The sequence below is a fragment of the Takifugu flavidus genome, chromosome 3 (assembly GCF_003711565.1).
Source record: "Takifugu flavidus isolate HTHZ2018 chromosome 3, ASM371156v2, whole genome shotgun sequence".
NCBI classification, from domain to species: Eukaryota; Metazoa; Chordata; class Actinopteri; order Tetraodontiformes; family Tetraodontidae; genus Takifugu; species Takifugu flavidus.
Window position 1 is genome coordinate 15391527 of NC_079522.1, and position 23432 is coordinate 15414958.

At 42.2% G+C, this 23432-nt stretch overlaps 1 long non-coding RNA gene across 1 annotated transcript; it reads right to left on the reverse strand.

Moving 5' to 3' along the window:
- Nucleotides 1–19991: 19991 nt before the first annotated feature.
- Nucleotides 19992–21350, reverse strand: LOC130522437 (uncharacterized). Its single transcript, XR_008949625.1, has 3 exons — nucleotides 20499–21350; nucleotides 20321–20416; nucleotides 19992–20181 (listed from the first exon to the last, which is right to left on the reverse strand). It is a non-coding gene; the product is annotated as an uncharacterized LOC130522437 (long non-coding RNA).
- Nucleotides 21351–23432: the final 2082 nt, after the last annotated feature.

Below are 23432 nucleotides of genomic sequence, written 5' to 3' on the forward strand. Positions count from 1 at the left end.
GCCCCACAATTTGTGTGCCAGCTCAACTCAGAGTCCTGTGTTGTAGCACTGCATGTAACAAGCATTAATAATCATACATAGATCTGCTTGAATCATTTTCAATGTGCTCATTGATGAAATGTTAATTTAGACTTGCCCGTTCTGGCATTGTAGGAAAAAAACCAAAAAAACCCTCTCCTTTAATAGGATTCTGCCAAATATTTAAGTCGAATACTGTTAAAGCAGAATACATAGTGGCTCTTCCCCTTTTCCTGTTAATTTAACCACAGTAGCTTTGGCTGTGGGTGCAGCACCATAATACAGATAACTCTGCCTCTTTAACTGCATTAGATCCAAGAGTGGATCCTGCGGGGCATACTACTTTTGCTGAATATTCATAGTTAACGATTTACATCACTTGTAATTCTTTAATATGCTGGCCTATTGTGAGAATCCTTTCAATCACACATACAATCTTGTGGAGCTACACAGGAAAGTTTTAAGTCATTACACCATCAAACATTCAAGAATTAAACCTTGGCTTGGACCCCTCTGTCTGACACCTTGCATCTAATTAGAATACATTAAAACTGAATTCTGATAGATGAAGGAAAAAAGCAAATTTGATATACTGGATATCAATCATTTCACTCAGAACACTTGTGAACATCTTATACATTATAATAAAGAGATTTCAAAGACACCTCTTTAGCTGCTATAATGTGTTTCCACCTGTTCAGTTTAAATTATTAAAATAAAAATAAAATAATATCCATCCAGAGGTGGATCCGTGGAGTAGTGAGCCACTTGGACGCAAGTCGGGAGCTGATCACCCCCGGCTGGGTTGCCCGAGCGAGGGTGTTTGATGATCAAAGACCCGAAACACCCTATGACCTCGGGTTCATCACTGATGATGCGTCCAAGTAGCACCTAGAGGTGTATTCAATAACTATCATGTCTGGCCTCGTCAGTGACCACTGGGAAAGTCTGGATGACGACCATGAATAGAATGGTGACGACTGGAGAGACAGTTGACAGCACGGAAAGACGGCAACCGGGACGGCAAGGGCTAGCACCCCGAACTGCAGTTCCTGTGAAGGAGCACCCAAAAGCAAGCTACAAAGAACCCTTCGAACATACCCCCAGGGATTCCCGAGGGGGGTGGGGGGGGTGAGAATCCCAATCTGACTGACCTACCGGCAACAACCCCAGCTAACGGAAAATCGATAAAGAGCACCGATAAAGGGAGTCTGTTTCTGCGGCAAGGTGTGCAAAAACCCGACAGGTCTTAAAATCCATCAGACCAAGATGAACTGCCTGAAGGGAGGGAAGGTAAAGCAACGCACAGGGGCAGTGGCCAGCACTATAGGAAAAGTGCTTGTCACAGTCCCTGGTCAGACGGAGGAGGAGCCAGCCCGGAGCCACCCCACAGTGTCTGGAACCTCCAAGCCACACCAGTCCTCCCGCCGAGTGGAAAATCAGAACGTCGGGTTAAGTGGCCTGCCGCCAACAACAAGGAGTGGCTTCAGCTGGATGAGGACATAGACAAGATCATGGCGACAACAGGAAGGGCAATGTGGACCACAAACTCCAGGCCATGTGCACCTTCATAACAATTATCAGTGCGGAACGGTTTGGGGTGAAAGAAAGGCCTGTGAGAAAGGAATCAGCAACACCCCACTGGTGGGAGCACAATATCAGTCAACTGAGGAAAGGAAAGGAGCGGGCCAAGAAGCGCAAGGCATTTATCACCACCCGTTCAGCTTCACCAAGCGACTACTGGGACAGAAGAAGAGCGGCAGCCTGACGTGTCCTGTAGAGGAGATTAACCACCACCTCAACATCATCTTTAGTGATCCGTTAAGGGAACACGACCTCGGCCCATGTGAGGCACTGGTAAAGCCACCAGAGCCTGTGGTTCAGTTCAACACCACCGAGCCCAGAAAGAGGTCAAAGAAGCAGTGATGGCGGCAAGATCAAGCTCCTCCCCAGGCTCCAGCGGAGTCCCATACAGAGTCTACAAGCAGTGCCCCAAACTCCTTGTGCAACTGTGGAAGATCATGAAGGTGATCTGGTGCAAGGAAAGGGTCACCACTCAAGGGCGGTCTGCAGAAGGAGTCTGGATTCCAAAAGAGGAGGATGCAAGTAATATCGAGCAGTTCCGACTTATTTCGCTGCTATGTGTCGAAGGGAAAATCTTCTTCAAGATAGTGTCCCAACGGCTTACAGATTTCCTCTTGAAGAATGGTTACATAGACACCTCAGTACAGAAGGGAGTTCCAGGTGTGCCGGGATGCCTAGAGCACACGGGTATGGTTTCCCAGTGTCAGACTATCTGCAAGAGGGTCCTGCTAAAGTGACAATGAACACGATGAACTTATTTTCTATCTACATATAAAAAAATAAATTAATAGGAAAAAGATTTCAAGCACAAATGCTGCTAGTTGTTTTAGCACTTTGCAATCTACTTTCTGAAAGGGGTGTCTAAAGCAACACTGTCACAGTTTGGTTAAGTGCTGATTTCTTCTCCAAAATCAGATGGGTCTGGCACTGCGATAAAGCTCAGGCTGCGCCAAACAGCCCCCAAATAATTTTGAAGCTGCAATTTTGAAGTGCATTTTGTGGCTAAATTTAAAGTTGATAAAAATGTTCCAAAAAGTTCAAAGAAAATATCTCCTCTGAACTTGCTGCCATAAGGTTTTGTGACAGCTGTGTCCATTTAAGTAACAAGGCAAAACTTTAATGTGATATTGTGACTCAAGTTTGTTTGATGCAAAAGCAAAGAAAAGCATTTAAGAAAGCATTTGTTTTCAGGCTCTAACCAAAGACTTGTCCACAGTTGAAGTGTTTAAGATCATAGCACCTGGCAAAATAAATAAGAAAATGTTTGCCCCATTTCTGATTGCAAACAGAGACCAAACATGAACAACCAACACCCCCCCCCCCCCCCCCCCCAACAATTCAATTCTATCTGTTCTGTTGAGGAGCTTTTCATGAAAAGAAAACAAACTATATACACAGACAAAGATGCATGAATTTGAATGGAGACATTAATATGGACATATCCTGACTCTGCATATCTCCAATGCTGATGGTATGGATGAACACAAATGGGCGTAATAATATTAATTTGTCCATGAACCTGGAAATCTTGCTGGGAATATCACTTACCGTATTTTCACGACCATAAGGCACACTGTATTAAAAGGCGCAGTCTCAGTTATGGGTGCTATTTCTGTATTTAAAACATACATAAGGCGCACCGTATTATTAGACGCATGCTGAAACATACAGTAAAAATGACAACGGAAGTAAAACAGTGAGTTTCGACACATTTATTGAAAAAAATATTCATTTTTCTGCCACAAAACCATCAAAATTTTCATCTTCTGTAGCTGAATTAAACAGCTGCACTATGTCCAACATCCCGAATTCCTCTTCTTAATCATCTGAATCGGACTCACCGACCGGTTCCGCTTCAGCGTCGATTTTGTGAAAGCTCTTCCAATACATGAAGACGGTATCATAGCCCATGCGTCTACAATCCACCCGCATATGGTAGCATAACTTGCCCGCCGCTGCCTCATAGTCTTTGTGAAGGAGTGTTTCGCCTTTCGTCATCCAGCGCTCTGTCCGTTTCCGTGGCAGCCGAGAACCACGGTGAACGACGACTTCTCATGCCCTGTTGTGCGTATCGCCACCGTGCTGGTCCCCTTTTCTCCACTTTGTGGGTCAAAGGGATGTTAAAAGTCAGAGGGATCTCATCCATGTTGGTGATGTGGCTGGGCGCGGTTATCTTGTCGCGGCAGTAGGTGCAGAAGATGGCCACCCTCTCCTGGTTAGGGTTAGGGAAGATGGCCGCCCTCTCCTGGTTAGGGTTAGGGAAGATGGCCGCCCTCTCCTGGTTAGGGTTAGGGAAGATGGCCGCCCTCTCCTGCTAATCCGCGGGCAGCCGCTGCGCAACAGTTGTCCTTGCGCGTATGGAGAGATGCCGCCTCCTCATAAAGCGAAAACACTAAGATTGCTTGATTGCCATTTTCAGCCGCATATTCGATGGCCTGCAGTTTAAAGTAAGCCTCATTCATACGCGTCTTGACCGGCGCCATTTTAGGGGATCCTTACGCGGAGGTGTGCCACTAATCGACTGGCAGAGCGTTTACCGTAGTGCACCTACCAAAGGCACACAGCAGATTTTGAAACTCAGTCCACAAACAAGGCGCACCATATTATAAGGCGCACCGTCGATTTTTGAGAAAATCTCAGTGTTTTAGGTGCGCCTTATAGTCGTGAAAATACGGTACAAGATGACAGAAGGGTATGAACAAGTCGGACCTGTATGTCACAAAGTCAATCCCATCCCATAATGTAAACAATTAACACTTTGCTGTTTTATTAAAATGGCAAAATCTTCATTGGGTAACATGTTCAAGCAATTTTACTGCGCTTTGAATGACAGAACCTGCCAATGTGCAGTTCTTCCAATTTCTATTAAAATTTCTGATAGATCAAAAGGGAGCGCATTAATTCCATATAGTTCAATAATTCATATAAATTATAATAAAGAGATTTCAAAGACACCTCTTTAGCTGCTATAATGTGTTTCCACCTGTTCAGTTTAAATTATTAAAATAAAAATAAAATAATATCCATCCAGAGGTGGATCTGTGGAGTAGTGAGCCACTTGGACGCAAGTCGGGAGCTGATCACCCCCGGCTGGGTCGCCCGAAGGGAGGGAAGGTAAAGCAACGCACAGGGGCAGTGGCCAGCACTATAGGAAAAGTGCTTGTCACAGTCCCTGGTCAGACGGAGGAGGAGCCAGGCCCGGAGCCACCCCACAGTGTCTGGAACCTCCAAGCCACACCAGTCCTCCCGCCGAGTGGAAAATCAGAACGTCGGGTTAAGTGGCCTGCCGCCAACAACAAGGAGTGGCTTCAGCTGGATGAGGACATAGACAAGATCATGGCGACAACAGGGAAGGGCAATGTGGACCACAAACTCCAGGCCATGTGCACCTTCATAACAATTATCAATGCGGAACGGTTTGGGGTGAAAGAAAGGCCTGTGAGAAAGGAATCAGCAACACCCAACTGGTGGGAGCACAAGATCAGTCAACTGAGGAAAGGAAAGGAGCGGGCCAAGAAGCGCAAGGCATTTATCACCAACCTGTTCAGCTTCACCAAGCGACTACTGGGACAGAAGAAGAGCGGCAGCCTGACGTGTCCTGTAGAGGAGATTAACCACCACCTCAACATCATCTTTAGTGATCCGTTAAGGGAACAAGACCTCGGCCCATGTGAGGCACTGGTAAAGCCACCAGAGCCTGTGGTTCAGTTCAACACCACCGAGCCCACTCAGAAAGAGGTCAAAGAAGCAGTGATGGCGGCAAGATCAAGCTCCTCCCCAGGCTCCAGCGGAGTCCCATACAGAGTCTGCAAGCAGTGCCCCAAACTCAAATGTGAGAAAGACATCCACATCCACAGTAAAATTACCACTTTGCCAGCACGAGGTCTCAGCTCTCGATCTGCAGCAGAATGAAAACCTTTAGGCCTTTCAAAGCAACAAGCGTCAGAGTCAACTAAGCAAGTGGTTCTGGTTGAGCTTACTGTCCCCTGGGAAGACAGATTGGAGGAGGCCAACGAGCGCAAGAGGGCCAAATATGCCAATCTTGTAATCGAGTGCCAAAACAAAGGCTGGAAAGCCCGCTGCGAACCAGTCGAGGTGGGGTGTCAATATTGAATATGATTGAACTGTAGCTTTGACTCACCAAAGTAGGCTGGCAAAGAGGCGGCTACTTCTCTTTGTTATCCATTGCCATTTGATGCTCTTGTGCAGTGCAATGCAACACTCGCAAAAGACTTCTTGTACTCTCACAACTCAGTCACGCAGGCACAAATAGTAACGCCTGAGAAAAAAATTGCTGGCTGTGACCAACTTATTTATCCCGCAATTCATGACAAACTCAGTTCTTGTTGCAAAATGGTTACCAAATTGTAAATGTTGGTAGGAAAATGCTTGCTGATATTTCATTTATTTCAAAACTTCTTTGAAATCTCAGGACTCTCATTTTCAACATGCGGCCGTTGATAATTGTCAGTGCTAAATTTGTTCGGGGAAATTTTGTGAATACCTAGTGACACCTGCATGCTCCCTATTTTTAAAGCAGAAATCGATTTTTAATATAATTTCACCAGAAGTGGTGAGATTTTCAACTTGTATCTCTTTATTCGCCTAGTTTATGAGACACTATATTGTGAGAAATGGAACATGATATATTAAGCCATGGTTTTCCTAATTACAAGGTTTGTAATTAGCATAATAATCACTGATTTGGTGACTTAATGTCACATGGATGTGGGTAAACTGTGGGTGTATTTTGCACCTTGATGTTTGTACAGGTGCTTAGAAAAGTGAAGATAAACTAGTGGTATTGCTTTATAGAATGCACATTCAATACAAAAGCACCTTAACAGTATTTTACCACCGTTTACAATACACAAGGTAAAGACAAGATTTACTCTGTTGACATAAATGCAAGAAAGTCAGTCTGAAACAGTTTGAAAGGTTTTCACTCGCAGTGTAAAATAAATTTCTTGGAATTAACATGTGATGATGACATGCATAAATATAATTTTGGACTCCCTTCAGTCCAACAATGTATGAGAATGCCAGCAGTTGCAACTTGGTTATTAGTTGCACTCTGATGCTTTTACTCCATTCTTGAATCCTCCACATTGACTTCAACACGCGGCGCAGCATGATGCAGAATGGCCACAGAATGTGAGAAAGACATCCACATCCACAGTAAAATTACCTGCTGCCTTTCAAAGCAACAAGCGCACATTTTGACACTCTACCGCTGTTTTACATGGCTTCAAGTGTAGTAAAAGGTAAAGGTTTCTAAAGGCCTGTTTATGCATGTTCAGGCAGGGTCAAGGGACATCTGATGATTAGTGTCCGTGATCAATGATTAGCTAGACTAAAGTGCCTAATCAATGTGTAATCAATGTTTTTCTGTTGTTGTGTGATTGTAATGTTTGCCATTATGCTAACGTGGCAGAAAAATAAGGTTGAAGGCCTAAAAATGTTGATAACACAGGGGGTTTCAGAGGCGTGGTACAAGGGCAAGAGGTTGTCCACGTAAAAAAATATGGAAAGGCGCAGTTAGCCTCTGATAAGAATGATAAAAAATACTTAACGGTGGAAAACGGGAAAAATTGGATGATGAGAAGGAGGGGCCCGGGGAAGAGTAAACCCAAGCCCCAAATTGTATAAAGCTGGAGATTTCTCGCTAGTTTTCAGACTTAGCCCGGGCTACCTCTCATGCATGGTGAATTGTGAATCTTCAATAAACCATCATTGGAACCGTGAACCAGCTGACCCTGACTCATCATTCGACTTTGTTGCGGCAACTCTACATCAACTCATTGGCACTGGCATAGGCATTCTGACTTAAGAAAAGTGTAAGTTTATTAAAGCAATTAGACATAGAGTAAAAAGCCACAATACAAGCCTGTGATATTGGAGGGTCAGAAACAGACCTTCAAGACTGTCTGGTTCTTATTCTATTGTGTCACAGGGAAGATGGTGGTGCGAGTAGCAACACAAAGTACTTGAATTCATAAAAGACAGGAGATACATTTATTAAGAGTTATTGAAGTAACCTTCCTTTGCACATTTTTCATTTTTATCCCTTTACATAAACCTACTGCATTTTGCTTTTTTATGTGCCTTGCACATACAAATGGTGAGAATAGTTAGATCATTTGTTCTTCCAAATGGCATCATGTTTTTATACACTCCAGTGGAATTATATATATAAAAAAATAAATCTCTTCCTCGCCCTCCTGGGCGGTGCCTCCTTCCTTCAGACTCGGGTCCTCTACCAGAGGCCTGGGAGTCTGAGGGTTCTGCGCAGGATCTTAGCTGTTCCGAGGACTGCGCTCTTCTGGACAGAGATCTCTGATGTGGTTCCTGGTATCTGTTGGAGCCATCTACTCAGCTTGGGTGTTACTGCCCCTAGTGTCCCAATCACTACTGGGACCACTGTTGCCTTCATGCCCCGCATTCTCTCCATCTCCTCCTTCAGTCCTTGGTACTTCTCCAGCTTCTCCTGTTCCTTCTTCCTTATGTTGCTATCACTGGGGATTGCTAAATCGATCACCACCACTGTCTTCTGGTGTTTATCCACCACCACTATGTCAGGCTGGTTGGCCACCACCATTTTGTCAGTCTGGATCTGTAAGTCCCACAGGATCTTGGCCTGTTTGTTCTCCAGCACTTTCGGGGGTGTTTCCCACCTGAACCCTGGGACCTCCAGCCCATACTCAGTGCAGATGTTCCTGTACACTATGCCAGCCACCTGGTTATGTCGCTCCATGTATGCCTTGCCTGCTAGCATCTTGCACCCTGATGTGCTGGACTGTCTCAGGGGCATCTCCACACAGTCTGCACCTGGGGTCTTGTCTGGTATGGTAGACCCTGGCCTCTATTGCTCTGGTGCTCAGGGCCTGTTCTTGTGCAGCCATGAGTAGTGCCTCTGTGCTGTCTTTCAGTCCAGCCTTTGTCAGCCACTGGTATGTTTTCTCGATATCAGCCACTTCCTCAATTTGTCGGTGGTACATTCCATGCATGGGCTTGTCCTTCCATGATAGCCCCTCAGGTTCCTCCTCCTTGGTGGGCTTTTGTTGCCTGAGGCTTTCACTCAGCAGTGGGTCAGAGGGACCATCTTGCTGTACTCTAGGAGGCTTGTTGTTTCCTCCTAGACAGTAGTTCGGACACTTACTAGTCCTTGGCCCCCTTCCTTTCGCTTTGTGTACAGCCTCAGGACACTGGACTTAGGGTGAAACCCTCCGTGCATGGTGAGGAGCTTTCTTGTCTTGATGTCAGTGGCTTGTATCTCTTCCAATGTCCAGGGTATTGTGCCAGCAGGGTATCTGATTACTGGCAGGGCGTAGGTGTTTATGGCCTGGATCTTATGCTTATCTTTCAGCTGACTTTTCAGGACCTGTCTTAACCTCTGTAGGTATTTGGCTGTGGCTGACCTCCTAGCTGCATCCTCATGGTTACCATTTGCCTGCAGGATCCCCAGGATATTTGTAACTGTCCTGCACCTCTGTGATGTTCCCTTCAGGTAGTCCTCTACTTCTCTTGTGTACCTCTTTAGTCGGGTAGCCAGGGCAGTGAGCCTTTGCTTAGCAGTCTCAAGTGCCACAGGTGTGGACAGTTTGTTGTACTTCTTGGGCCGCTCTGTCCTTGGATTCACGCCTCTCCTCACCTCTGTTAGGAGGCTGACTTCTCTCCATGTTGCCATGATTTTTGCCTCTAGCCTTCTCCTCCATGGGGCCATTTGCTCCTTATGGCTATTCATGCTCTTCATCTTCTAGCCAAGTATCTGTAGGATTACCGTTGCCGCTGCATACATCAGCGGATTGATCTCAGTGATGGTAGTGGTAGGGATGGTTGACAGTGCCGTGATCATGTCCTCCAGTAGAGATTGATCTGGTACTTTGTGAGTTAGCCTTGGCAGGGAGGTTGAGTTGAGTTCCTCATGATTCTCTCTCAGGTCAGCTGCCCTTGTCCTGATTCGGTCTGTCATTAGGGCTTTCTACCCAATCTCGATATTGGGGGGTGAAGATGAAATCAGCCCCACACTGACCTGGCGTCCTGGCTTCCCCTTGCCGTAGCATATTTGTACCGTGGGTGAGGCACACCGCCGTGCCTCATCAATCTCTTATTGTGGATATTCGAACACTGAGCTAAGAGCTGCTTCTTAGTCAGTGAGGATGTGGGGTTTGAATTACCCATTTCTCCCACATTCTCTGCATGTACCCTCTCTTGCTGGGGTTCCTCCCGTAGTAACACTCCATCAGTACCACCTTCTCTGCCCTGCTCTATGAATGCCTTGTTCCAGCCGCCAATTTGACATCAGGTGGCCCTGGTTCCTTTTAGGTCAGTGGTTTATGCCACTATCCAGTCGTATAAATATGTGTGTGTGTATATATATATATATATATATATATATATATATATGTGTGTGTGTGTGTGTGTGTGTGTAAGCAAAAAATATAAAGGTTAATGTTCTGTGTATTTGATAATTCAAGAGCTTTTATTCGAGTCAAGGTTCCCAACAGACTGCAATCAATACAGAAATTTGGAGAATATGAAAAGCTCCGCAGCTACAGTGAACCCTGAGAATGTGTTTTCCATAGCAAAAAGTTTTTCTTGCCCTCATCAAAAATTGATCAAGAGCAAATTGAAACAATGTACCTCGTGTGTCCACAGTGATTTTGCATGGCAGGAATAAATGAGCTTGCCGATTTCCCCCCAGCATCAAGGTTTGGTACTTTGTCTTGAAGATGGATTTAGCTTTTCCAAATTGACAAAGCATCCTCCAGCACACTGGACAGGTGGGATTGTTTTTGTTCATTTTCTCTTTTTTTGAACTTGTTCTCCTGTTGAAATTTTGAAGCTAAAAACAACATTCAGTCTCCGAACAACAGAGCCGAAGTGATGGAGGAAAAGGTACATGTACATCTCAAACACTGTCAAGTAGTTTCTCTCTACAACAACAAAACTGTTTTCTGCCAGGTCTTAAGATATTTCGCTGGCATAAATTCCTTTAAAAGCCTCGGTGACCATGACAGTGAAATTCTTTAGAAGAATCGGGAACTGAAGTCAGGATTTATGGATAGTATGCAGAGACAGCACAAATTCTATTAGTCCAAAAGGTGTAAGATAGGTGGGAGGTCAATCGCTGACTCCAGCCTGTCTGTCTTTTGCTATCCCAAACAGAGAGTGTTAGTCCTGTGAGTAAAGTGAATTATCTAGGACCATCTAAGGGACAATTTAGGATGAAATCGCTCAACAGGTGAGAACAAGTATTTGTTAAATGAGAGGAGTAAATTTTCCTTCACAAAGTAGAGACGGGTGACCCTTAAGGTAATGCTACAGGCAATCACCAATCCTCCTAGCCCACCTTGGCAAAAATGCATCGCCTAATTCCTATTGCCCTTCGAAGGCCATTGTGGCTGCTAACTCAATAACATAATTTACTCTCATGTACTGAGCTGCAGGGAGTGTGGAGATGTGTTTACACAATGGAGCTGCAGGTTGTTCGGGGGAAAAAAAATTCTTATATCAGTGATGTTGTTGCATCATTTATTGTTTCCTGGCTGTTTTATACTCAATTTCACCTGTTAAAAAAAGCTATATATATATATAGCATATATATATATATATATATATAGTTTCTGAAGATAATGATATGAGGTCGCTCAGGTCAGATGACAGGTCAAGTCGGATGACAAATACAAATAAGAGGCCGGGCAGTGAAAAAGTTAAACCAACACATGATGGGACACACCATTGGCTGTCATTATCTCCCAGGAGCAAATGTCACTTAATTGGAAACTATTGATTTTTGGAGTGGCCATTTGTTACTCTCCAGCCAATCTGAGTCATGGCGAGGAATCCCTACCATAGATCTTGATTAACTGATTCGATTAGTTGCTGTGACAACAGGGGGAACAGATTTTTGTATTTATTTATTTTATCTTATTTTTTATCTTTGAGTGGATACACCATTTTTGTTTGTTTTTCTATTTTGGTAAATGTTCAGTCCAGATTCACCTGAAATATAGGAAAATTTCAGATATGCTGTATCATCATTGTCATTTCCAAGTGCCTTGTGAAATTGTGGTATAGATCTCTGTTGCAACTGAGGTGTCCTGCATAGTAAATGCACATATTGCTATTCAATAATGAAAAGGTCCTTGCTGATGAGGTCCATTCTTCACAGTACCGAGTTTAAGGACCACAATGAGAAGGATGACACAGCTTGAATGTAAAGTGCATTGTTTTACATGCTGTCTCATCATTCATAGTTTAGATGGAGACATGCCACAACCCAATAAAAGATAATAAATAATTGAATGATTTTTTTTTCTGAAATCAAACCACTGATGAGTTGCTTTCCAGAAATACCCCCTCTATCTATTACAGTCTATTCTTTCATTCTGAGAAACATTTATCATTTTATTTAATTAAGCATGCCATTTGTAGATGAAACAAACACTCAGCTTGGAAGTCACTGGTGCCAAGTGTACACTCACTTCAACACCCAAAAAAACCACCGTAATCAGAGCTGACACTATGTTCATCCTTAGATTATTTTTTTTATTTAATAAATCGTCAGAATCTCAACATCGCTCTTGGAAATTCTGTATTTATTAGACTATGTCGCCACACACAAGACTTTTAAAGGGGAAAAAAGGTACTTTCTTGGCCTTTTCACATTAATCATAATTTTATAAAAAAAAAAAAAAAAGTAAATTAATGAAATTAAAGTGATGATTATAAGTGAATGTTTTAGCATTGTCCAAATGCTGCTGCTTCACACTTCTGTGGTGCAATATTGCATGAACTTCGAGGGAGTCAAACTTGCTTTAAGGTAAAAGTGTGTTTCTTTTGTTGGCATGCATTTAAAATGACAACTTCAGCAAGAGTTTCAACCAATCAAGTCACAATGCAAATGTTGAAAAGGTGTTGTACACTCCTGATTGAGTTGCTAGCTCACTCTGCTACCAAATTACCTTCCAACTGCACCAGGGCTTGAACTAGGAACCCTCTGATTCTCAGCCAAATCCAATAGACTGAGTCACCACCACCCGGTGTCGTGCTGAATATTTTTCAAATTGGTGCGGTGAGACAATAGCCACCGTCTTCTCACCTTTGAGCTGATGGAGGGTGCCCTTGAATTGAAGGGTCCCATACCAGCTTGTTGGCATCCAATGCAAAGATGATTGGATCCCCACTGAGTCTGTGGTCTAATAAATCAAGTGCACCAGTCTCCTCCGGCTCTCCCCTACTTGCTCTCAGTCTAGCATCTCATTTCCTTTCCTGAAATAAAACCTACAGTTATCATAATGGTGGCACTATGGGGTGAACTCCATGGAAAGAAGCCATCATGTCTCGGTCAAACAAAAAATAAATAAAAATAAAAAATGTACTGCGTTTCGCCAACTGTATTTTTTGATGTCTCTCATATGTACAACTCGAAAAACTTTAACCTTTATTGAAAATGGCTGGTTAAAAGGACTCTCTTCTCCCATCCTCTCGGGGACCAATCGGTAGCTGCTTTTGTGGCCTATGGGGTGTTGAAAGAAAAATAAGGATGTAAGCCCAGAGGTGTGTGTGGTGGGGGTGAGTGTTTTGTGCAGAGTGATTGTGAGAGGACAGCAGTGGCAGAAGATGTCCTCTACACAGTGATTAATTTCAGGCCCAATGTGATTTATGGCCCCCACCATGGCTGTTTTGTAGGTCACTTTGGTGCCACATCACTCAAGCTGTGCAAACAACAAGTCTGATATCACTGTTGGTTAACCATAAAGGAGGACACACATCCGCACCCACGTAGAAAATGAAAATGTTTTGCTTTGATATTTCGCTGGCATAAATTCCTTTAAAAGCCTCGGTGACCATGACAGTGAAATTCTTTAGAAGAATCGGGAACTGAAGTCAGGATTTATGGATAGTATGCAGAGACAGCACAAATTCTATTAGTCCAAAAGGTGTAAGATAGGTGGGAGGTCAATCGCTGACTCCAGCCTGTCTGTCTTTTGCTATCCCAAACAGAGAGTGTTAGTCCTGTGAGTAAAGTGAATTATCTAGGACCATCTAAGGGACAATTTAGGATGAAATCGCTCAACAGGTGAGAACAAGTATTTGTAAATGAGAGGAGTAAATTTTCCTTCACAAAGTAGAGACGGGTGACCCTTAAGGTAATGCTACAGGCAATCACCAATCCTCCTAGCCCACCTTGGCAAAAATGCATCGCCTAATTCCTATTGCCCTTCGAAGGCCATTGTGGCTGCTAACTCAATAACATAATTTACTCTCATGTATTGAGCTGCAGGGAGTGTGGAGATGTGTTTACACAATGGAGCTGCAGGTTGTTCGGGGGAAAAAAAATTCTAATATCAGTGATGTTGTTGCATCATTTATTGTTTCCTGGCTGTTTTATACTCAATTTCACCTGTTATGCTATATATATATATATATATATATATATATCGTTATCATTATCATTATCTTCAGAAACTATATATATATATATAGTTTCTGAAGATAATGATATGAGGTCGCTCAGGTCAGATGACAGGTCAAGTCGGATGACAAATACAAATAAGAGGCCGGGCAGTGAAAAAGTTAAAACAACACATGATGGGACACACCATTGGCTGTCATTATCTCCCAGGAGCAAATGTCACTTAATTGGAAACTATTGATTTTTGGAGTGGCCATTTTTACTCTCCAGCCAATCTGAGTCATGGCGAGGAATCCCTACCATAGATCTTGATTAACTGATTCGATTAGTTGCTGTGACAACAGGGGAACAGATTTTTGTATTTATTTATTTTATTTTATTTTTTATCTTTGAGTGGATACACCATTTTTGTTTGTTTTTCTATTTTGGTAAATGTTCAGTCCAGATTCACCTGAAATATAGGAAAATTTCAGATATGCTGTATCATCATTGTCATTTCCAAGTGCCTTGTGAAATTGTGGTATAGATCTCTGTTGCAACTGAGGTGTCCTGCATAGTAAATGCACATATTGCTATTCAATAATGAAAAGGTCCTTGCTGATGAGGTCCATTCTTCACAGTACCGAGTTTAAGGACCACAATGAGAAGGATGACACAGCTTGAATGTAAAGTGCATTGTTTTACATGCTGTCTCATCATTCATAGTTTAGATGGAGACATGCCACAACCCAATAAAAGATAATAAATAATTGAATGATTTTTTTTTCTGAAATCAAACCACTGATGAGTTGCTTTCCAGAAATACCTACCCCCTCTATCTATTACAGTCTATTCTTTCATTCTGAGAAACATTTATCATTTTATTTAATTAAGCATGCCATTTGTAGATGAAACAAACACTCAGCTTGGAAGTCACTGGTGCCAAGTGTACACTCACTTCAACACCCAAAAAAACACCGTAATCAGAGCTGACACTATGTTCATCCTTAGATTATTTTTTTTATTTAATAATTGTCAAAATCTCAACATCGCTCTTGAAAATTCTGTATTTATTAGACTATGTTGCCACACACAAGACTTTTAAAGGGGAAAAAAGGTACTTTCTTGGCCTTTTCACATTAATCATAATTTTGTAAAAAAAAAAAAAAAAAAGTAAATTAATGAAATTAAAGTGATGATTATAAGTGAATGTTTTAGCATTGTCCAAATGCTGCTGCTTCACACTTCTGTGGTGCAATATTGCATGAACTTCGAGGGAGTCAAACTTGCTTTAAGGTAAAAGTGTGTTTCTTTTGTTGGCATGCATTTAAAATGACAACTTCAGCAAGAGTTTCAACCAATCAAGTCACAATGCAAATGTTGAAAAGGTGTTGTACACTCCTGATTGAGTTGCTAGCTCACTCTGCTACCAAATTACCTTCCAACTGCACCAGGGCTTGAACTAGGAACCCTCTGATTCTCAGCCAAATCCAATAGACTGAGTCACCACCACCCGGTGTCGTGCTGAATATTTTTCAAATTGGTGCGGTGAGACAATAGCCACCGTCTTCTCACCTTTGAGCTGATGGAGGGTGCCCTTGAATTGAAGGGTCCCATACCAGCTTGTTGGCATCCAATGCAAAGATGATTGGATCCCCACTGAGTCTGTGGTCTAATAAATCAAGTGCACCAGTCTCCTCCGGCTCTCCCCTACTTGCTCTCAGTCTAGCATCTCATTTCCTTTCCTGAAATAAAACCTACAGTTATCATAATGGTGGCACTATGGGGTGAACTCCATGGAAAGAAGCCATCATGTCTCGGTCAAACAAAAAATAAAATAAAAATAAACTGTACTGCGTTTCGCCAACCCTCCCCAACTGTATTTTTTGATGTCTCTCATATATACAACTCGAAAAACTTTAACCTTTATTGAAAATGGCTGGTTAAAAGGACTCTCTTCTCCCATCCTCTCGGGGACCAATCGGTAGCTGCTTTTGTGGCCTATGGGGTGTTGAAAGAAAAATAAGGATGTAAGCCCAGAGGTGTGTGTGGTGGGGGTGAGTGTTTTGTGCAGAGTGATTGTGAGAGGACAGCAGTGGCAGAAGATGTCCTCTACACAGTGATTAATTTCAGGCCCAATGTGATTTATGGCCCCCACCATGGCTGTTTTGTAGGTCACTTTGGTGCCACATCACTCAAGCTGTGCAAACAACAAGTCTGATATCACTGTTGGTTAACCATAAAGGAGGACACACATCCGCACCCACGTAGAAAATGAAAATGTTTTGCTTTGAAATTTGGATCGGCCCATTCTCTTATCATATCAAATGAATGGTAAAAATGGAAAACAATTTAAATAGAAATGGGACTGAGATGCAGTGAGAATAACTCATACACCCACAGAGACTGTTGCTATATGAAATTTTATTTCCCATTATATGGTGAAATATTTTGTCTTCCATATATATATACCTCACACAAAAGTGAGACTCATCTGGTAAAACGAGGTTTTTAAAGCTTGTTGAGCATTGGATGGACACAGGGAAATCCCTCAAAATCAGAACATAAATACATAATCTCAAAGACAATTCAAGCATAATTTGTGAAACATACGCCTGCCTGTATTGATGGAATAGCTTAAGTAGGATTCTGGTTAAGATTTCCAAACAAGGGAAAGATTCTGAGGTATCATATTTGTTTGCAAGTGTTAACCCCCCAACTATCTGGTTCACAGGGACAATTATGCAATCATAAACAATCATATTCTTGTGTGGTTGACACAAATCGCCCCCCATTCCATGGCTACAAGATTTTCATGAATGACTGGTGAAAATAACAAACAAACAAAAAATAAAAAAATAAATTAAAAGTGCTGAAAAAGTGATTCATTCAGTGCAAGCAGAACACTCAAAGTCAATGAGACATAAAAGTAGTGCAACAGTAGTGGCTATGTATTGTTACAAAGCAGAAGAATTGATTGCTCACCTTCAGCCTGCAGTGAAATTGCTGAATCATACTAGCACCATCAGAGAGCAGGGAAACCAGAGAGCAGGGAAACAAGGCCCAAAACAAATAATAGACAAGACTTTTGTGGATTTATGGTATCAAAGAGGATGGATGATATAATTAAAAATAAAAAAAAAGGCTACATCAACTTTCTTTCCAAAAAACATTACTTGAGTTGGTCTAGTGATATTAATATTTTCCCAATTGTGAAATTGTGATGATTGCAGAAGCTTCAGGTTTTGTTTTTTTTAAGTGATATGGAGAAATTATATTACTCTACCACAGGTGTCACCAACTGCCCGCAGACACTCGGTCGCCCGTTGGCTCCTTCTCAGTTGCCCACTGGACTTGTTCTAAAAATAGCCCTTATGGTTCGCAAAAAAAAAAAAAATTGCTGCGCCTTATGTAAATTCTATTGAAAGTTTCACACACACACACACGCACACACATATATGTATACATATATATATATATATATATATATACAATATGCATCTGTATAGTTTGAGGTCATAGTTCACTTAGTCACCTGCGCATGACGATTAACCCCGCTTTTGCTACACATCAACACACCATTGATTATACCGCACTAAAAAAAACATAGCTGAGAAGAGAAAAAAAATGTATGTTTTTAACAAAGACTGGAAATAGGAGTTCTTTTTTACATCAATACGAAATAAGTGTGTGTGCCTTATTTGTGGAGCTACGGTGGCAATTTCAAAGCAGCACAATGTGGAGAGACACTATCAAACCACTCACAGCAGCTTAAACACAAACTTTTCCCCCCAAGACTGCACTTCAGGCGGAGAAAGCGCGTGAGTTAAAAGCTGCTTTGACCAAGCAGCAGACCTTTTTCACAAGACCGCTGAATAAAGCCAAAAAGGCAACCGAAGCTTCATTCAGAGCTACACATTATTTGATTAAAAACAAGAAGACGTTTTCTGATGGAGAGATTGTCAAGGGGGCTCTGATGCTAATCGCAGAGACTGTTTTTAAAGATGATAAAAATGGGCCGGATGTTATCTCAAGTCTGGCTGATGTACAACTTGGGGCAAGTACAGTGACCAGAAGAGTGCCAGCTTTGTCTGAAAACTTGAATGAGCAGCTGGACAAGGACTTAAATACATGCTGGTGGTTCAGCATTCAATGTGATGAATCTCTGGACAGCAGCAGTACAGCTCAACTAATGGTGTTTATTTGCATGGTATTTGCCAATTTCTCCACTAGAGAAGAGCTCCTCACATTGATACCGCTGAAGACAACTACACGAGGAGTGGACATCTACAACGCGATAAAAACTTTCTTCATGGAGGAAAAAGTGCCGCTGGAGAAGCTCGTGTCTACTACCGATGGTGCACCGGCAATGGTAGGATGCCATGTAGGCTTCATTGCACATTGCAAGAATGACCCAGACTTTCCACCTTTCCTACACTACCATTGTATCATCCACCAGCAGGCAATATGCACGAAAGTGACCGGGTTTGACCATGTAATGACCCCTGTTGTAAAAATCATCAATAGCATCCGCGCTAAAGCCAAACAACACCAGACATTTAAAATGCTTTTGGAGGAGCTTTCCGCAGAATATGGAGACCTGTTGCTGCATACAGAAATTCGATGGCTCAGCAGAGGGTGTATTTTGAATTGTTTCTTAGCACTTTTGGGTGAAATAAAGGAGTTCATGCAGAGTAGAGAAGAGGACACCTCCCTCTTGGACAACACTGAGTGGTTACTTGACCTTGCCTTTTTAACAGACGTCACAAAAAAACTGAACAATTTGAACTGTGAGCTGCAAGGCACAAGGAAGACTGTCACAAATATGATAAGTGCTGTAAAAGCTTTTCAAGCTAAAATGAGCATTTTCTCTGTGCATTTGCAAAGAAAAGGTATTGTGCACTTCCCCTCTGTGCAAAAAGTTCTTAGTGACAATGGGCCTCATTCACGAACCGTTCTTACGAACAAATTTGTTCTTAAGTCCCACTTACGAATATTTTACGAAAATTGTGGCATTCACGATGTTCTTCTCATCCTGGATTTATGCGTAGGTAAGAACAAATCCTACGAACACTCAGGAGTACTCTTAGGCACATTTCAGTGCCGACATGTTGGCATGGTTGTGTTTTCTTCTCTTGTGCAGTTCAATAAAATTCAATATTACAATGATAATTCTGTCATTTATTTGATTCCTATTTTTGGTGATTTACAGAGAATTTTAAAATTACATAAATGTGCCAATGATTTAACATTAATCAACCAAATTGGAAACCATGTCATCAAGTAACCCCCCCCCCCCCCCACCCCCCCCCCCCCCGTTTATATGTGGTACTCCATCCAAGGCCCGCAAAACAATAGCATATTTATTGCTGCTGCATGATATTGCTGATTGGGCCTTAAGGAGAGAACGGATGTTTCGTGATCATATAGATCTTTTTTCAGAGAGTGATGAATTCCTCTTTGGACGCTTCAGGATCCCACGACCGGTCCTGATAGATCTATGTAGTTGGAGCCAGCACTTCGGAGCCACACACTTTGGTCCAACCCTGTCCCACCGCATGTGCAGGTACTGTCGGGCCTTGGCTTTTTGGCTACAGGGACATTTCAACAAGAGCTGGGAGACAGGGTGGGCATATCACAGCCATCAATTAGCCGCGCTCTCCCTCATGTCTTGGATGAAATAAATCAACTGGCCACACAATATATAAAGTTTCCGTATACACCAGAATATCAGGTCACAGTCAAAAGAGGATTCCACAACCCCATGAGGATGTGCGTCCTGACGCAATGATGGGGCCAGACTGCAGGCACGTGGTTCACGTTCGAGCGCAATTAATTGCCCGTTTGTGAATAAAATGCATTATTGTCACAATTTCAGTCTAACGGTCTTGATTCACTTCAAAAAGAAAAAAATAAGAGAGACCGGTTTCAGAGCACAGCTTTTACACATTTTTTTTTTTTTTTTTTTTACATTCTCATTGATTTCTTTAAGTGTGTTGGCTATAGTCATCAGGGTTGAGGCAATTTTATCAAGCGTGTTAGCCATCCTTTCTTGGTTGTTCAACACGGCGTCAGAAATCAGGTGTGGAGAGGCAAGGGACCGAGTACGCGTGTTGATGTGGTGTGGCTGCAGGACGGCTCCGTCTGTCCTTCCACAGGTTGGCTCTGTGGGACTTCATCTGTGAATAAATAGGCTAATAAGTCAAGCCATGGCTGCGACCCTCAGTCCAATATGTATTCCGATACCACACACACTACGGTAAACTCCTCCGGTACTACAACTTTTAAATAAAGCTATTATTCCAGAAAATAAATAACCTTCCGATTCCTCTGGTGCAGATGACGCACAGGGAGGGGGTGATAGTGTTGCCTCGGGGCCCAGGTCTGTATCCAAACACTCAGCCGATGGTACACCTAAAGAGGTGGGGTAATTAAACAATCAATTAAAATAAATAACATTACAATTACAGTATAAGATTTTCCCTATATAGCCTACCTGAGAGTGCCGTCTCCCCGATGATGGCCCCGGCATGCTGGTCCAACTCGGACAGGCTTTTGGTGTCTGCTGTTCCTCCTCCAGTCCGTTGCGTCTCCCGTTGGAATTTTGCTATGTTTTTTTTGGTTTCAGATTTAAGATCAAACCATTTTTTTTCCCACCTCTGCTACTGAGCGTCCTTCTCCTGACACTGCGTCCACTGCACGTGTGATTGCCTCCCATGTTTCCTTTTTATTAGTGCTGGTAAACCAGCACTAACACTACTGAACATAACTGATTTTCTCCGGGTGATTTCCTGCAGCAGTACCTCCACCTCTGAACTACCAAATTTTTTTTTTCTCCTCACCTGCTGCGCTCCATCCGACTTCTTTTTTGCTTTGGGCATTTTGCTTCTTTTTGTTCTGTCTACAGGGCCCTGCTGCAGTTCCTTTTATGGGCATTAGTGGGCGGTGAATTATGCTAATCGTATGTTAATTAGACTCACCTGGCACGCGCTCTCAACTTACGAGTAGATGGCATTCATCAATCTAGGAACACAGTTGCGAACAATTCTGAGGCTTACGAGCGTGTTGATGAATCTGACGTAGGGTTTTTAAGGAACTTCTTAAGAACAACTTAAGAAAGAATCCAAGAAGATTCTTAAGAACATATTGGTGAATGAGGCCCAATGTTTCTGCATCTATGGCTTTTGATAAAGCTGTAGAAAAATACTGCCAAGTGATTAACAGACTGATGAAAGAGTTTGACAGCAGGTTTTGTGATTTTGAGCAAATTGAGCCATGTGTGTCATTAATTTCAAATCCCTTTATGTCAGTGGACATTACAGGCACAGCTGAGAACCTAAGTATAACCTTCACCTTGGATGCAGGGCAGGTGGAAATGGAAATAATAACTTTGCAAAATGACCTGAACCTTAAAGCACATCGGAGTAGCCTAAACTTTTGGGACCTAGTGGACATGGAAAAGTACAAATCTATCTGCACAGCAGCTATGAAGGTTGCTTGTCTTTTCGGATCCACATATCTCTGTGAATCAGCCTTTTCTAATATGAACTTTATAAAAAATAAACACTGATCACGCCTAACTGATTCACATCTACAGGAGTCACTGAGATTGGCAATGACAAACTACACACCAGAATACAGTAAACTAGTGGACAACATGGAATGCCAGGTTTCTTACTAACTGACAGACAAGAATGAACAGTGTTTTAGTAAAACACCATGTCACCTGGTCAATTGCTCATTGTTCATTGATTAAAAGATTCATAGTTGGAGTTGACACAATCTCATGTATTGGGAAAAACAATCTGAGTTCTGTTTTTTGTTGAATGAAACTGTGACATGTTCATTTGCAAAAAATAAATGTCACTTTGACAATGAAGCATAAATACATTCATTTACAAATACTTGTCCTAAAGTTAGGATTATTGGGCCAGATTCATGAAGCGTTCTTACGAACAAATTTGTTCTTAAGTCCCACTTACGAACAGTTTACGAAGATTGTGGCATTCACCAATTTCTTCTTATCCTGGATTTATTCGTAGGTAAGAACAAATCCTACGAACACTCAGGAGTACTCTTGCGCACATTTCAGTGCCGACATGTTGGCATGGTTGTGTTTTCTTCTCTTGTGCAGTTCAATAAAATTCAATATTACAATGATAATTCTGTCATATTTATTTATTTATTTGTTTATTTCCTATTTTTGGTGATTTACGGAGAATTTTAAAATTACGTAAATGTGCCAATGACTTAACATTAATCAACCAAATTGGAAACCATGCCAAAACTGTCTTTTTATTTGATTTTATCTTGATTTATTTTATTAGGGGATCGAGGATATGCCCTGGCTCCCTGGTTGTTGACACCACTGACCAACCCTCAGACTCCACAGGAGTTTTATTCAATCAGATGCATGCGCGCAGTCGCTCCACCATTGAACGCACCATCGGCATTTTAAAGGGGCGCTGGATGTGTTTGGACACAGAGCCACAACCCCGTGAGGATGTGCGTCCTGACGCAATGATGGGCCAGACTGCAGGCACGCGGTTCACGTTCGAGCGCGATTAATTGCCCGTTTGTGAATAAAATGCATTATTGTCACAATCCGAGCACAGCTTTTACACGTTTATTTTTTTTACATTCTTCTTTTTTTTACATTCTCGTTGATTTCTTTAAGCGTGTTGGCTATAGTCATCAGGGTTGAGGCAATTTTATCAAGCGTGTTAGCCATCCTTTCTTGATTGTTCAACACGGCGTCAGAAATCAGGCGTGGAGAGGCAAGCTTTGGGCATTTCGCTTTGGGCATTGGCTGCTTTTTGCTCTGTCTACAGGGTCCTGCTGCAGTTCCTTTTATGGGCATTAGTGGGCGGTGACTTATGCTAATCGTATGTTAATTAGACTCACCTGGCACGCGCTTTCAACTTACGAACAGATGGCATTCATCAATCTAAGAACACAGCTGCGAACAATTCTGGGGCTTACGAACGCGTTGATGAATCCGACGTAGGGTTTTCTTAAAAAACTTCTTAATAACAACTTAAGAAAGAATCTAAAAAGATTCTTAAGAACATATTGGTGAATCTGGCCCATTGTTTTTTTGTGTGGATATTGTATTTCTTGATTTGTTTATACATATGTTTTGAGCTCGTAGCACTCAAGCCATTTGGGAATCTTGAGGTAGCCCTCAGCTTTAAAAAGGTTGGTGACCGCTGCTCGACCACTTTCCATCTTTTTTTCCATATCCAGTTATTACATTATATAATGTAATAACCATGATTTTAACTGGCTAAATATTTAGCGCATTTGTGGCAGCTACGGTGGACTGTCGGTCAGTTCTGTATTTACTTCTTTAAGAAAGATTGAAGCACTGGGGTTTAAATTCTAATTTAAAAACTACCATACAATCAATACCATACTGTGGTTGACCTTG